General features: G+C 40.4%; 1 pseudogene across 1 annotated transcript; it reads left to right on the top strand.

The window, feature by feature from the left end:
* Positions 1–2,800: 2,800 nt before the first annotated feature.
* LOC311618386 (alpha-endosulfine-like) lies at positions 2,801–3,499 on the top strand (annotated as a pseudogene). Its single transcript has one exon. The product of its transcript is annotated as an alpha-endosulfine-like (transcript).
* The last annotated feature ends 13,296 nt before the right edge of the window (positions 3,500–16,795 follow it).

A 16,795-nucleotide genomic window follows, 5' to 3' on the forward strand; every position in this document is an offset into this window, starting at 1 on the left:
TCTCTCCATCTCCCTTCCTCTCTGAAATTAATTAAAAAATATATTTTAAATATATGTCAATTCTACAATATGGTACATATAATAAGTGATATAGGTGTTTGTTTATTCTCTCATTTATTCATCTTTGAATGAGTATATATTATAAAAAGCCAGGTAAAGATTAATAAATTTGACTACTAAATTAAAAAACACAATAACACAACCTACACACACACACACACACACACACACACACTGAGTTCATCATCACTTTTACATAAAGGTGTCTTGTAAAAAAAAAAAAACAACAACAACAAAAAAAACTCAATCTGAGACCATATTACATATTAATAGAGTTAATTGATATTAACATATTGGGGTACATATGTACCTTTTTCATACACACACACATTTCATACATATTTCACAAACTTTTGGTTCAACATTGCCTTGTGTTTTTATCAGGCAATAGCATAGGCTTCCCCCAGGGAGCCCAGACACTTTCTTCTAAAGCAGAATCGCTCCACAGGTGGGCAGAGGACCACTGAGGATACTCAGGAAGTTTCTAGCTGAGATTTTGTTGAACATTTTTTATTTCAATAGTTATCTGTTTATGGTAACTTGTACTGAAAAATATAATTATCACATCAAACACATATCACAGATCTCATTGCTTAGGATGAGGATAAGGTGGGAACAGATGTTTTAAAAGACTGAGTCCATTTAAAGAAATATATTCAGTAAGAAACAGTAGAGCAGGAAGTAGACAGGGCAAAAGCCATGAAATAACTCTAGTTTCAGGGGGTCAGAGGGGGACTATTCCAAAATATTATTTTTAATTACATCACAGTATTTTGTCCTGGAGTTATGCCATTGCTCAATCTCCATTGATGAGCCACTGGGTGTTTACAATGAGGACTTGTTTTTGTTGTAAGTCTCTCCCTGCCCAGTGCTTTCCTCCTGGCCCTGGCTGGCCAGGGCTGGGTCACTGAGGAAGAGGAAGTAGCCAGCAAAACCTTTCTTGCAATCCTCGAAAGCAGAATCCCTTGGCAAAGATTTACTTATGTAAGCTCAGAATGTAAATTTACCTGATGGAACAACTAAAATATATCTGAAAGCTGCCTATTCTCGGAGTAAGGCAGGGAACAAGAAGGATGGCAAGTAGCCGTAAGGGGTTACACCTCCCCTTTTCCTCACCCTGCCTTCTCCAGGATTCCTAACCCATGGGTTCTGAAACAGTGATCAGGGAAGCTTGGGGCTCTTCCCACAAGTGACCTCTCTCTCTCAGTGCTATCACTCCCTTCCGACCCCTCCCCGAGCAAATGGGCTCAGCACACGGAGCCCCTGGAAAACCAGCAGTGTGAAGGAAACGGTGCCTGATCCTTGTGTAAAAGGCAACACCATGCATTGAGAAATAACCTGCTTTCAGGAAATTCGGAACAATCTTCTTAAAGTTATGCTGGAGCTAGCCAATTTCTCTTTTAGGGTCACTTGTTTGTATTAATAGAAATCCATCTGCATAAAGTGACAGTCTACGTTCCTGCTCCCCCGCCTGCCGCCAGATGGAGGGAGACTGGTCAATGTGGGATGCTGTCTTTCACACAGATGCCAGCATATATAAAAAGACAAGTTATTGGTGGAAATTATAATAGATGGAGATTAGGACCATTCTAAAACAGACTTGGAGATCTGCTTTTGACACAGGAAATGTTGTTTATACCATTTCAGGGGGGTTGCCTAAAATATACCAGTTCCACGCTAAAGATAATCACACTACTTACTAACAGATAATGCATTCTTCTGAGTAAGTTTTTTAAAAAGAAAAAAAAGTCTTCCGGTTAATGCTTATTTATTTATTTATTTATTTATCCCTTTCAGTTGCCTTTTCTTAACTGTGGAGATTTCTTTTTTAAATTAATGGAAGTAATAGAAGTGAGCAGACCATGGTGGGCCGTTCTTGGGGCCTGGTGAATGGAGGTGCAGCTTTTCCCTTCTCCCCTCCACACCCAGCCCCAGGCTCTGATAGCGACTGACACCCCTAGGCAGCTGGATGCAACTGGGGCCTGAAGCTGGGCTAGAGGCCTGGCAGAGAAATGAAGGAAATCGTGCACAGATTTCATCCCCATGGCCCGGACGAGCACCTGGGAAACAGGATCAACCCCCGAGGCTGAGGGCCAAAAAACAGCTGAGTGTGGAAGAGCGTGGAGCTTTCACACCACATTTTGTACCGCAGCCAGAAGCCCCCCGCCTTTTGCTCCCTGCAGGGTCCTGCACTACGAACAGGCCAACGATTTTCAGGTGCATTTGGGCACCTGAGCACGTGCCAGGATGCAGCCTCCTGTTTCCCCAGGTCACTGCCTGGCTCTCCTGAAGTTTCCTGGTCCATTTTTCAGCCTTCCCCACTCTGCAGGACCACAGCCCACGTGTCCAGAGTTCTCATAAACACCCAGAACCCTGATAGCCCTCTGTTTCCTCTACCCCGAATGTCAGTAGGATTGCCCAGAGTTGGTTATGATTACCTTTGGCCATAGAAATCTAACTCCAGCAGCCTAGTCAAATGGAGGACTATTTACCTCATAAAGCTGGAGCTCCAGATGGCAGAAGTCCAGGACCTCTGGAACTGCCAGAGCTCATCAAGGATAACCTGCCCTACCATTTTTATTGTTTGATTCTCATCTTTGTATTCTCAAGCTGGTTTTTCTACCCCTCAGACCTCAAATCTACTTACTAGTAGAGGCCAGTTAAAAGATGATGGATGGGCTAAATGCATAAGTCACCCGGGTCTGTCTTTTTTATTTTATTAAGAAAAGAATAGGGAGCATCAGCGCAGGCTGTCCCCATTTCCCCTCCCCCTTCCCTTCTCTGTTTGACTTCCCGGGCCCCTTACACCCCACAGCCCCGGCCCCGCCATGTCTCAGAAACAAGAAGAGGAGAACCCTTCGGAGGAGACCGGCGAGGAGAAGCAGGACACACAGGAGAAAGAAGATATTCTCCCTGAGAGAGCTGAGGGGGCAAAGCTAAAGGCCAAATATCCAAGCCTCGGACAAAAGCCTGGAGGCTCCGACTTCCTCATGAAGAGACTCCAGAAAGGGCAAAAGTACTTTGACTGAGGAGACTACAACATGGCCAAAGCCAAGATGAAGAATAAGCAGCTGCCAAGTGCAGGACCAGACAAGAACCTGGTGACTGGCGACCACATCCCTACCCCGCAGGATCTGCCCCAGAGAAAGTCCTCGCTAAGCATGCGGGGTAACCTGGGCCCCTCTTTTCCCCTTCCTCACCCACTGGACTTTTATATGTCATAGGCAGGACTGGAATGGGCACCTAGTTAGAGAACTTCCCAGCTTGCTAGCCAGCAATGACTGTGATTCAGCTGGGGGCTGCTGAAAAGGTAATGTGTGTGTGGAAGAGGGGCTCTGAAATCATTTCTTTGGTTAAATTGGTATTTCCACACCCTCACTATAGCCCAGAAGTAGGAGACTAGGATTGAATAATACTGCAAACTTTTTTCCTTCTGTACAAGAAAAGAAAAGAAAAGAAAAGAAAAGAAAAGAAAAGAAAAGAATAATTTTCAGACAGTGTCACCCAAAAGACATTGCCTTCAACCTGTTGGCCAACACTGAGCAACAGCCGCCTCTATATTAAAGAAGTCCATGGAAGGTAACAATGCTGACTGGGCACCTTGTAGCCCCAACAAAATTAGGATTGTGTTATAAGGAAGGCAGAGAGAATAGATATTGAGGAACCAGCTATGTCCCACAAACCACAAGCCAAGTTGAAGGAAAAAGTTGGACAACTTGAAAGGATGATGCTCCTAAGTACTCTGATCAGGGATTTCTTGCTGCTGTTGGTGACGGGAATACTTACCCATATAGACACTACATGTTGGCCTGTTGATTGCAGCCAACCTCATAGTTAAGTTCTGTTACATCTACCTTCTTTTCTTTTCCAACCAGCTCACATCAGTCTCATAAAAGCGTGCCTCTTGTGACCAGGACTGCATGAGTTATGAAAATACTAGGTCTCAATCATGGTGGAAAGCAATTAGGGTTGGAGGAATCAGAGTTGAACTCATAGAAGGTGACATAGAAATACTGGGGGTTAGGATATATGAGTGACACTTAAAAATCTTCCTTTTTTTCTTAAATTTTTTCTTAAAAAATATAATACTCAGAAATGATAAGATTATACTTATGCAAAGTACAGAGCATTATTGGACATGGAGAGATAAACATTTCAAGACAAAACAAAACAAAATGCTTTGCCTAAAAATATTCAGAAGATTAGACCAATAGTGTTATGGGCATAAAAATCTCATTTTTTTTCTTCTATTTTTAATGTTTTAGTTATTGATTTTAGAGAGGGGGGAGGCAGAGGGACAGAGAAACACTGAATTGTTGTTCCACTTATTTATGCATTCACTGATTGGTTCTTCTCTGTTCCCTGACCTGGGATCTAACCTGCAACTTTGGTGCATTGGAATGACTTCTAACCCAACCAGGGTCTCCCTTGTTTTCTTAATTCTGCATCCCAACCCAAGAGGAAATTTTTTGGTTTGTTTGTTTCTGGTATATATTGCGAGAAATTTTCTAACCTTTTATAAATATATATGATATAATTCTTCTGTGTGACACAAATGGAAGTATATTAAACATCTGCTCTGTAAGGTGATATTTTTCAACAAACAATATATCTTAAATATTTTCTCAGTGGTGAAGGCCTGGTGTGGTTAGAAGAGATTAATGGAGGGAGAAAGGGAATATATGCAATACTTTCAATAATAAAAATTTAAAAATTAATTTTTTTTTAATTTTTAAAAATATTTTCTCATACAATACAGATATCTGCCTGATCCTGCTTGGAGTTACATTAGAAGATGTATTCAAATTTCTTAAATGATTCCCCTACTGAAAGGCAATTTAACTTGCTTCCAGTTGTTTATCATTACCCACAATGCTGCAGTGAACAGCTTTCTACAATGGATTTTAATCACCTATGTGATGATTTGTGTTGGACAATCTCCTACATGTGTAATAAAAATTCACATTTAGTGAAAAGAATAAAATTGGGATTGTCCCAGAAAGTCTTGGTTGTATAGGCAGAATAATTAGAACTATTTTCTGCTCACAAATAGCCATCCAGATCTAAGCGAGACTAATTTTCCCATTCACTTGAAGCTTCGATTGAAAACTCGGAGGAAAATTTCCCTCTTTTGATTTCTCCTTAGAAAACATTTAAATGATATTCTTGCCCCAGAAAAAAATCCACAAGTTAATAAAAAAATTATAAGATTTCTGAGTATTATGCTTTTGCAAAGTACAGAGCATTACATGGAGAGATGAACATTTCAAAATAAAACAAAACACTTTGCCTAAAAGTAGCCAGAAGATTAGACCAATAGTGTTATGGGCTTTCCCCCTGTTTTACTAATCTGAAGGATGTAACTCTATTGCGGGGGGGGGGAGGGGGGGGGAGATACTATTTTACTAGTAAAAGAAGCCTGTATATATTATGATGCACAATTTCAAATTTACATAGCTTTTAAAAATATATAAACAAGAGATGTTGAAGAGATTCTATGCTCACTGCAGTTTAATCTTTGACCCTGGTCCCCAGTGCATTTACCTTTGTGGTGAGGGTACACCCATGTCAGTATTTCACTGGATGAATACTAATTCTTCCTTCCATGCCTCATTTTGTAAGAATGTGTTCCTGTGTGTGTGCATAGACATATTTTTTTAAAATTGATGAGAGAGAGAGAGAGAGAGAAGAGAGAGAGAGAGAGAGAGAGAGAGAGAGAGAGAGAGAGAGATTTATTGTTCCACTTATTTAAAATTTGTTCATTCACTGGTTGATTCTTGTATGTGCCCTGACTAGGAATGGAACCTGCAATCTAGAGCGTATTGGGATGATGCTCTAACCAATTGAGCTACCCAGCCAGGGCTTGCATAGTCAGATTTAGAAGAACCTTACACAAGCAGTTATATTCCAGTGCCAAATGGAGAGTGTGTGGAATGGGTGATGCTCACTATTATTAGAGTAATGCAGTGTTCTACATTGACATTTATAAATATTAAGGTCTGGTATAGTAGCATTAAATGTAAGCTTCTAACATTGTGGATTGTTTGACCCTGACTGATCTTAAGTCCAAATAGAGAGTAGACTGTAGGACTTTGAAAAAAAATATATAGATGAAGACTTTAAAGGAAATGTTGAACAGAATTTTCTGTCCATATCAAAAGAACTTTCATGATGTCTCCAAGCATTTGTTGAAACCAGAAGTACAGCATTTCATAGGGTGTTTCTTAAAGTTTCAAAATTTCTCTGTCATGCTCAAGGCCTGCAAAATTATAGCTATTTCTTTCGCTTGCCCTGGAGTTATGTAAAACTAAACCCTTTACCTTGTTTGTCATTGTTCAGTGTCTCTTTTTATAAAGATGAATGATGACCTAGTGACTTCTGAACACCAGTGATAAGTTATTTCAGGACTTTTCTCCTCAATAGAGCTGCCTCTTAAAACACACACACACACACACACACACACACACACACACACACACACACACACACATAAAACTTTCTATCTATTTTGGAGTTAAGCATTGGCAGTATTACCCTGGCCCTCTTACTTTGGGAATTTCTAATAAAGTAAATATCAGCTTCTTAAAGGGATTACCTTTTTATTTGTTTGTTTGTTTGTTTTGGTTTTTATTATTAAAACTCTTCATCCTTCCCCAGCTTTTTGTTTCTATTTGCATCAGAAATCTGTTTTATTTGGTGAGCAGTGGTATTCATTCCATTTCTGTTTTTGAAGTTACTGGCACCTTCAGCATCCTTTCACAAGTAGGGACACTGAGACACCAAAGGCAATAAAGGGTTTTGCAATCCTCAGCTCAGTTTTTGAGGAAATTGAGACCAGATGCAGGTTTTCTATCCAACTCTGCTGTCCCCCCTATCTCAAAACTGACTCCCTCTGATCTTGCTGGTACTTTAAGTGATGGGGTTGTAAACTATGAGCAGAATGACTAGCTGGTGAGGAGCGAGTAGCTGTTGTATTTAGCCTTAGACCCTCAGGAAGGGCAAGCCAATTTTGTATTTTTCAATTCTATACTTTCTAATTAGTTCCTTTATATAGTTTCAGTTTCTCTGCTGAGAATTTCTTTTTCCCATTCATTACCTTTATCTCATAGATCAGAGTTATAATAGCTACTTAAAATTCTCTGCCTGAGAATGTCAACAACTGGGTTTTCTCAGGGTTGGCCTCTGATGCTTGTCTTTTCCCTTTGAGAATCGGTCACCTTTTCCTGGTTCTATGTATGTCTGAGCAATTTTGGATTGTATTGTAGCCATCACCAATATCATGCTAGGTAGATTCTTGTTGTACTTCTCTGGAAAGTGATGTGTGTATTTGTTGTCGTTGTTGTTGTTTTGTTTGTTTGTTTGATTCATCAGGCAATCAACCTATTTAGGTTCAGATGAAAAGTTCTGCTTTGCTTTCTGTGGGTGGCAGTTCTAATCTCAGTTCAGTTTACAAAGCCTTTATGTGAAGACCCAAGTCCTGAGTGGTTCAAGGTTTGGGATCTGGAAAAGGGGCTGCACACAAATGAAAGAGATGAGATAAGAAATAATAATTTAGAAATTGGACTGGGGGGGGGGTGGGAACAGGCTGGAGCCCATCCCAAGAGGAAGGACTCCACTTGGGCTCAGGCCTTCCCATTCTTTTATTCAATTTGGGATACACTAAAGCCCTTACGCAGGCAATTTCTAGTAACAGGCAGACTATCTTACCTGGAAGGACTTACATGATTGTCTGGTGGGGAAGTTGCTTCAGCTACCATTGTCTCTACTAAGCAGTGGGTGCATAGTTCTGACCTTTGCCAGGGCTCAAGGGTCACCAGCATTCCGGGCTCCTTGTCCCCACCTCTCTGTAGTGAAGACAATAGGTGGTTTCCCATGCCTTTAGTATGCTGCTTTGAGTATGCCCCATGAATATGCCACCCAAGGATTAAAGCTGACCTGTGGTTTAAATATCAGTTGGGTTGACCCATGTGTATACCTGTGTGGGTCCATAAATAAAATTATTGCTCCCCTTTGATAGTTCTCTTGCCTCAACTCTTCGGCCCACAAAGACCCCTTTTCCCAGCTCTCAGTCCAGAAACTGAGAAATATTATCTCAGTTTTATAGCCTACAATTTTGCCCTCTTCCCTGCTCCGTGCTTGGGGCTGCCCTCAGGGCAAAGCTGAATGAAGAGGAGAAAAAAAGGCTTGGAAATTCCTTCCTTTATAGGTCACTTCTTTCTGCTCTTCTCTCCAATCTGCCTGCTTTGGCTTAATTTTCAGGATCCTCAGGTGGTTGCTTTTTGTATTTTGTCCAGAATTTGTAGTTGTAGTTAGGGAGACGGAGGCCAAGGTAGGCTAGCCCTGCCATGCAGGAAATGGAGTCTATTCGCCCAGGAAAGTACAGTTCCAAGGAGCTCAGAGAGAAAAGGAAAAAAACCGTAAACAGGATGGAACATTGATAGGGGGGCAGGGTGAAGAGAGAATGCTTTTTAAAAAATATATATATTTTATTGATTTTTTACAGAGAGGAGGAGAGAGGGATAGAGAGCTAGAAACATCGATGGGAGAGAAACATCGACCAGCTGCCTCTTGCACACCCCCTACCGGGGATGTGCCCGCAACCAATGTACATGCCCTTGACCAGAATCGAACCTGGGACCTTTCAGTCCGCAGACCAACGCTCTACCACTGAGCCAAATCGGTTTCGGTGAGAATGCTTTTTAAAGGTGAGCTTGGTTTGAAGGCTAAGAGCAAAGACAGGCGGGAAGATAAAGCAGTGAGGATGACCTGCCTTAAAGATGAAACCATGTAAAAGGACTCTGAAAACGAGGTGCGTGCAGGCAGGTTGGGGGAGGGGATTTGAAACTCGGAGAAGTGACCTGCAAGGGAATGAATTTCTCAAGTTTTTCCGCCCCTTTTTTCACAGAAGACAACTCTGAGCCACGTCAAGAAGAGAGCTGGAGAGGGGGATCGAAGGTGCAGGCTGCAAACACAAATACTAACTCTTTTTTCTGAACTGAGGAGCTGGGTAGAGGGGGTCCTTGCGGGTTAGAGAGTGTGGAGAGGAGGGAGCAATAAAGGGATCCAGAACTCCACTCAGGAACCCACACAGTACATGCACGGATCAGACTGCTGAGTCAAGGAGGAGACAGAGTCAGGACCTCCATGGTGGAGGTGGGAGGGTGGGAGGAGATTTCTTTCCGAGTTGGAAGAAGGGAGGTGAGGATGGTTGATAATTCCCAGGATTTGGGGGGTGAAGAGAAATGGAGTTGAGTTGGCTGATATGTTACATCCTGCAGAGATCACTTGCCAAGAGGCAGGGGGACGGGGAGGAAGAATCCCTTTGCAAAATCAAAACCTCGTGAAGCTACAGCACTTGGATCCCATTGCTGTGCTAGCCCCATTTCATCTCTGACTGAGGCAGGTCATCTTTCCTACACCCTCAAACCACCGCTGCTCCCAGGGGAGCTGAATGTCAGGGCGGACCTTGTCAGGAAAAAGCTAAGCCTACCCTGGGTAACATGTGCATTGCACATTCTCTTCATTTCTAGCATTGAAAATGGCTTCGGGAAAAAAATCACACAATTATAATATGTGGACCACAGAAGAAAGAAGAAAAGTTAGCAATGTTCTGGGAAGGGTGCCCAGCTCTTTTATGATTCTGAGTAGTAAAGTTACAACATGCCACATGCACACTTGTTTGGCAGAGCGTGTGCTGAAGCAATGTTCACTCCAGGCCTCTCACTCATCTATTTCATTGTTTGCCAGCGTTATCATTATTAATGAAGAGCGACTGAGCCTCGTGGCAGGCTGGAGTTAGTTCTGATGTAATTGTCCATTATGTCTCTTGTAATCGCTTTCATGCAGCTCAGATTCCTCCCTTCTATTTCCTGAAATCTGACTCCCAGCCCTCTGGTTCTTGGTGAACCAAAATGCCAAGTCACTTTTGATCAGGTTTCCTCGGTCTTTCTCTTATGAGTACTGGACCGTGTGGCTCTCCCACTCGCGGAGAAAAGTCATTTAGAGATTTAACGTTGATTCAATTTCTATGAACCCTGGTACAGTATCAACATTTTCCTCCAGGCAAAGGTACAAATGACACATTTTTTCCATGGGTGGTTTGTGCGTGTGCGTGAGTTCTAAGACTGTTTTTATTAAAAGAAAGCCAGCTCTGCTTCCTGTGAGAATTGACGTCTTGTTGGTCAGGATGGGGTGTTATGCTTCTATGTCAGTCCCCGGCTGGGGTAGGCACGGGAGGGTAGGTGCTGAGGAAGGATTCGCCGAGAGTGTCAGTTTAAAGTGGTCTCAGATGGAGCTGAGGATAGAGGAAGGAGAAGACTGCTTTAGAGGATGAAAAATGACATGGAAATGGACTATCAACCACCAACTGCCAAGTTGATTAGTTCAAAATTAATAATATGCTGAGTGATGATCTCCTCTTGACTTCAGTGGGGATTTAATATATGTTTCAATTACCCAGGTAATCTTGATGTTTTAAAGTGACTTCCAATGTCAAACTAAATAGGACACTATTCTCATTAATGAGTTTTAGTCTCATAAGTCAGAATCCCATGGATGGGTTTATGAGCTCTAGGAAAAAAATAAGCAGTAGACTCCTAGATATTGAAGACTAAAAAAGTATTTTTTTAATCATCTAGTCCAGCTTTATTTCATAACCAGAGATTGAAACATATGAGAGGCTAAGCAGCTTGCTGAAGGTCACACAGCTGGTTACTGACATAGCCAAAATTCAGACACATGTATATTTACTCCCTAATTCCTTTCCATTGTACCATGAAGATTTATGCTTGTTTTGCTGCTTTTGATGTCTCTTTCGATTGGGGAGTTGAAGGTAGTGGGGTGTGAGAGGAAGGGAAGAGTTTACAGAGAGAAAGTCCCCAAAGGAATCCATTTTTCAGAAAGGGATGGCTGAAATATGGGTGATACTATTGTATTATAAGATCTTCACTCGATTAAGAAAAGGATGTGATAAAGGAAAACTACTCACTCCTAACAGGACTCCAGGGGTTTAAAGACTTCCAAGACCTTCTAATATTTTGTAATGATGCTGGACCTGTGGCTTCCTTGAGCTCAGAGCAGAGACTGTTTTTGGTATTTCCTGCCTGTACTTTCTCTCCCCAAAGAGCCAATACCCAAAGCTCATGGTCTGATTACAATGGACATGTTGCAAAATGGCTAAGAATTTGTAGGTGCTCTTAGATTTGTGAGAATTTTCCCTTGAAAACAATTTCTAAAGGAATGCTTCATGGAAAATACTGGCAACTTCCAGGCAACTTGGAAAATGCGGGTTTTATTTATGTTTTCCTACATATGCATTTGCTCTTATCAACATGGGCCTACCCAATGAGGACAAAACCAGATAAAAACTGTTCCTCGGGTGTTAATTAGGAAATAGCATTCCCCAGAGCTGTGAAATCAGAATGAGCAATCAGACATTTTCCAAGTCAGGGCCAGGAAAGCCAGGTCCTAGAAATGTAGTCATTGGGCCCAGCAGCATGGAATTGAACTAGTCTGTCCCAAACACAGCTACCAGCCAGGCTGCTGAGGTGAGGCAAATATCCTGATTCAGGCTGCAGACAGTGTTTAGGGGAGGGGGAGGTGCTCTGGGCACTGTACCTCATCTCCATCAGACATAGGCCACCTGGGCAGTGGCTCCAGAAAAGAAGGTAGCTCAGCAATACCAAGCAAGACCCAAGACTCATTCATTACTTAGATTACCAGCCTAGAACACACCTCTTATCTCAGTTGGCAGTTCCTTTCATTCCATCCATGATACCCCAGTGGCTGCTCTTAAACTTCTTTTTTAACCGACATGCACATCAACCCGTGAAAAGAACAGAAGTTTTAAAATCAGGAGTCCCAAGCCCCACTCCCAGTGAGAAGCAAACCATACAGGGCCTCTTTATGTCCAAGGGTTCAAAAATGATCTCTGCAGTCACTGCCCAGTTTAACGTTCTGTGTTTCTCACCTGTCAAGGCTGCACACTGCAGTCATTATAACTTCGTCCACCTGGACCTGAACACCTCTATTCGGCACTGCGAGCTCTGTCTCACACTAAAGGTGTGGTCCATGGACCGCAGTCAGGGGAAGTCTGTTAAGAAAGGCAGCTCTCAGACTGCCTGGACTCACTGAACCGGACTCTGCATTTTAGCAAGATCTTCACGTGATTGGTTTTAGAAGCATTGTTCTAATGGACTCGCAGAAAACCGGCTGTGAGACCCATCAATTCTGTGCAAGTGAACACAAACTAGAAACTCTGTTGTTTGTTACATGTTTACATACAACAAATGAACAAATAAACTGTGTGTGTGTGTACACTTTACATTTACATAGGTATATGTAAATGCATTCTCTCTGCAAGGAGCTAAATGAGATTAGCTCTCTAATCCATTTCCAGGATCATCCAAAAACTGGTCTGGAGCACACCTGATCTGCAGCACTGTTCCTGGAACTGGTTACATAGTAACTAGCAAAACACCCACACTTTCTGCCCTCCTGGAATTTATAGTCCAATAAGAAGTTCTCACAACAGCTAGAAAATAGAGAGCATATCTTTTACATCTCTGTGTCTTCCAAAGTGTCTAGAAGAACCATAACAATATGGTAAATGTTCAATAAACTTTACTAAAATTCAAACTGTAATGAGCAGAATGCCAGGAAATTACCTGAATAATATTTTGCAATTGTTCAAACTGTTTGGATAAATCCCCAGCAGGAAGCTGAGAAGAACGTGGTTTACCTTTTAATTTATTCTGCTTCTTCTCGTATTATCAAACTTGGAACAGTTTGTCAGGCTTTGTTTGCAACATATAACTTTCCAAACGCAATATAACCATATTTCTCATTACACATAAGTAATATTTGGTTAAATATTGCCTAAGCTGTATCTACATGACAGAGGAAAAAAGATTTCAGCAGAAAATAAAGCAATATGTTTGGTTGGAACTTGTTCTACTTTTGTTTTTTTTCCATATTGGTCTCTACCTTTGTTTCAAAATTATTGTGTCTGTGGGGAGATTTCCAGACACAGCTTTTGGGTTGAGTGACAGTGAGTCAGGACTCCACCCTATCTTATCTTTAATACTTTCTTTGCAAACTACACAATTAGAAAGATGGAAAGATATTTCAGCTCCATCAGAATGATTTGAAAACACCAGCCTGGGGGAGTGGGGGGGGGGGGGATTGCTGGAAAATAAAATCATAGGGAAAATCACAGAGCTGGAAAGAGTCTTGGATAAGTCTCCTCCTATGGGAGGGAGAGAGGGTGGGGTGCCTGCTGGCAGCTCCTCCTACCCACTGTGCCCATGAAGGAAAGGGGACTCAGCAGGGAGAAATGACTTGCCTGATGTCAATCATATTCTAGGGAGACAAGTGGAAATGCTTTTAGAGTAAAGTCTTGGGTTTTATATAAAAGTGTCGGTAATGAGCCCAGGCTGAAGGGTCCCAGGTTGAATTCCAGTCAAGGGCAATTATTTAGATTAGATTGTGCTATCCCCAGCCCCAGTGGTGGCACATTAGAGAGGCAACCAATGCATGTGAGTCTCTCTCTCTCTCTCTCTCTCTTTCCCTCCCTCCCTCCCTTCCACTCTCTCTAAACATCAATTTAAAAATATATATATATCCTAAGGTGAGGATTAACAACAACAACAATCAAAGTTTCTGTAGTGAAAGCACTATGTGGATTACTATCTTCATAGCCCAGGTCTATACAATGACCTGTGATATTTGCTTGCAATACTCCAAACTTCGTTCTTCTTGTATTCCTCATTTTAATGTTACTCCGTTGTTGTTTTTTGGTTTTTTGTTTTTTTTTTCCAACTTCCCCTTGTTGATTTTTTAGGGTATACACATTCTCTCAGTTACTGAGGGAAATGTTGAAGTCTCCAACTATGACTGTGGATGTGTCTATTTTTCCTTCCGATTCTGCCAGTTGTTGCTTCATGTATTTTGAAATCTGCTGTAAGGTACACACACATTTAAGATTGTTAATGTCTTCTTCAAGACTTGGTCCTTCAATCATGAAGACGTAATGATGTGTATAATGTCCTCTTTTATCCCTAACAATTTTCTTTTCTCTGAAGTCTACTTGCTTGATTATTAATGTAGCTACTTCACTTTCTTTTGATTAGGGGCTTTTGTGATTTGCCTTTTTCAATTCTCTTACTTTCAACCTACCCTTTTTGTTATATTAAAAATGAGCTTTTATAGACAGCATATAGCTGGGCCATTGGGCTTTTGTAAAATCTAACAATCTCTGTCTTTTAATTGGTGTACTTAGACTATTTAGAGTTGATAGCCTTTGCTATGTTTGAATTTAAGTTCACATTTCATTATTTGCTTCTGTTTTATCCCTCTGCTTCCCTACCCCTGTCTTTTACAAATATTGTTTTAGTATTCCATTTTAATTTTTCTATTGTATAATTATATCTCATTATACAGCTTTTTCTTAGTGGTTTTTCTAAGAATTACAATAAACACAGTTAACTTTTTACAGTCTACTTGGGACCAATATTTAACCACTTCAAGTGGAATACAGAAACCTTACCTTACCACATATAGATTCCTTTGCCTTCGCCCATTAATGTTGCAGTTGTCTTATGTGTTATATCTGTATATTTTGAAAACCCAATCAGACACTTATAAGTTTTGCTTTCAATTATTCTACATATTTTAAAGAAGTACAGAAGAGTAGTCTACTATATTTACCTGTATGTCTAGCATTTCTGTGGCTCCTTCATTCTTAGTATTATGAAATTCTACCTGATATCATTTTTCTTCTGTCTGAATTTCCTTTCAGAAGTTTGCTTTTGGATAGGTCTGCTGGTTAAGAATTCTTAGTTTTCCTTTTTCAGGGAATACCTTTGGTGTTCCTTAATTCCTCAAGATTATTTTTTGTTAAGTATAAAATTCTGGATCAATAGTTCTTTTCTTTTGGCACTTAAAATAATATCATGCCACTTATTCTGGCCTCCATGCTTTTTTGGTGAGAAATTCACAGCCATTTAAAAAATATCATGCCACTTCCCCTGCCTTCATGATTTCTTATAAGAGGATCCATGGTTGATTAAAATATTGTTTCCTATAACAATATGTCATTTTTGCTTTAGCTGTTTTTAACATTTTGTCTTTAGTTTTCAGTAGTCTTGGCCTAGCTTCTCTATGAGTTTCTTGCCCCAAATGTTTTTTTTAATTTCTTGAGCTTTTTGAGTCTGTAGGTTTATGCCTTTCATAAAATTTAGATTTTCAACAGTTTTCTCTCAAATATTTTTTTCTGCATTCCATTTTCTCCTCTCCTTCTGAAACTCCAATAACATAAATGTTAGATATTTTGAAATTGTCAATAAGTTCCTAAGACTCTATTTATGTTTTTTCCAATATTTTTTCATTTAGTTGTCCAGATTAGATCATTTCTATTTACATATCTTCAAATTACTGACTCTCATTTTCATTCTGTTACTAAACTCATCTAATGAGTTTATATGTTGTTAATTCTATTTCTAGGTCTAAAAATTATGTTCTTCTTTACAGTTTCTGGTTTTGGTGTTGTTGTTTTTTTATGAGAAATACATCCATCATTCTATCATTTTAGTAATTTTAAGAAGATTTACTCTTACATTTTGAAGAACCATATTTGTAATAGCTGCTTTAAAGTATTTGTCAAATAATTCTAGCATCTATATCATCTCACAATTAACATTTGCTGATTGCTTTTTTCCTATGCAAGTTAAGACTTTGCTGGTTCTTCAAAATATACTGAGTAAGTTTTTGTTTTATCCTGGACACTTTGAATTGTGTTATGAGACTCTGGGTCTTATTTGAATCTATGGAGAATTTTAAAGTATGTGTTTCACCATCCAAATAACCTGGCTAGATTCAGACCAAGTTCTAAACCATCTTCTGTATTTCCACGTCTATTCCATGTTCAAAGCGTTGTGTTGCTGTTTAGGTCAGTCCCACAATTTGCTCCATCCAGTGGTCATTCTGGGACTTGGCTATGTAGACCCCAGTGTTCAGCTCTCAATGCCTATTGGATGCTGGTTGTGATCAGATCTATACTTGTACAGTTAGTTCATGGGACTAGCAGTCCATAAGCACTTTCTTAACCTTCTTTCTTTATGCTATCTCTATGATAGGAGCCAGAAAACTGGGGCTTTATTTGTTCACTCTGACATACGCTTTCTACAATGTGCCCATCTCCAGGGCCAAAAAGTAGGAGGACACAGAGAGAAAAATTAGCAACAGGGTTCCCTCACCCTCTTAATACCCCACTTCTTCTCACCTGAAAGAAAGAGCATTTTTTTCAGAGTTTTAGTTGCCTATTGACCACTGGGCTTAGAAACAAGAGAATAGAAGAAAATGATAAAAACACCTCCCCCTCCCACCCCCCCACCCCCCCTCCAAGCTCTCTGTATATTAGAAACCCCTTTTATTCCTCCCTGTTCTAGAACTATGGAGCTTCTCCTGAAGATCTTCTGTCTCTGACAATGGTCACCTCTGGGTTTTAAAAGTGCCTTGAGTCCATTTAAAAATACAAAATAAGGTAGATACTTATTTAATTTATATGGGGTGGGATGTGGACAGAAGGTTGTTTTTGTTTGTTTTTATGATAGCCTTTGTGATTTGAATATAGACCAAAATTGAGTACCTCTGTCATAAATAAAGATTCCTAAGGGCAGATTTTATTTTAAAAGTCATAGCCATATTTTACTACTACCTCTGCCAGGCACCCTGTTGG

This window comes from Pipistrellus hanaki (genome assembly GCF_964339955.1).
Source record: "Pipistrellus hanaki genome assembly, chromosome: 2".
Classification (NCBI taxonomy): domain Eukaryota; kingdom Metazoa; phylum Chordata; class Mammalia; order Chiroptera; family Vespertilionidae; genus Pipistrellus; species Pipistrellus hanaki.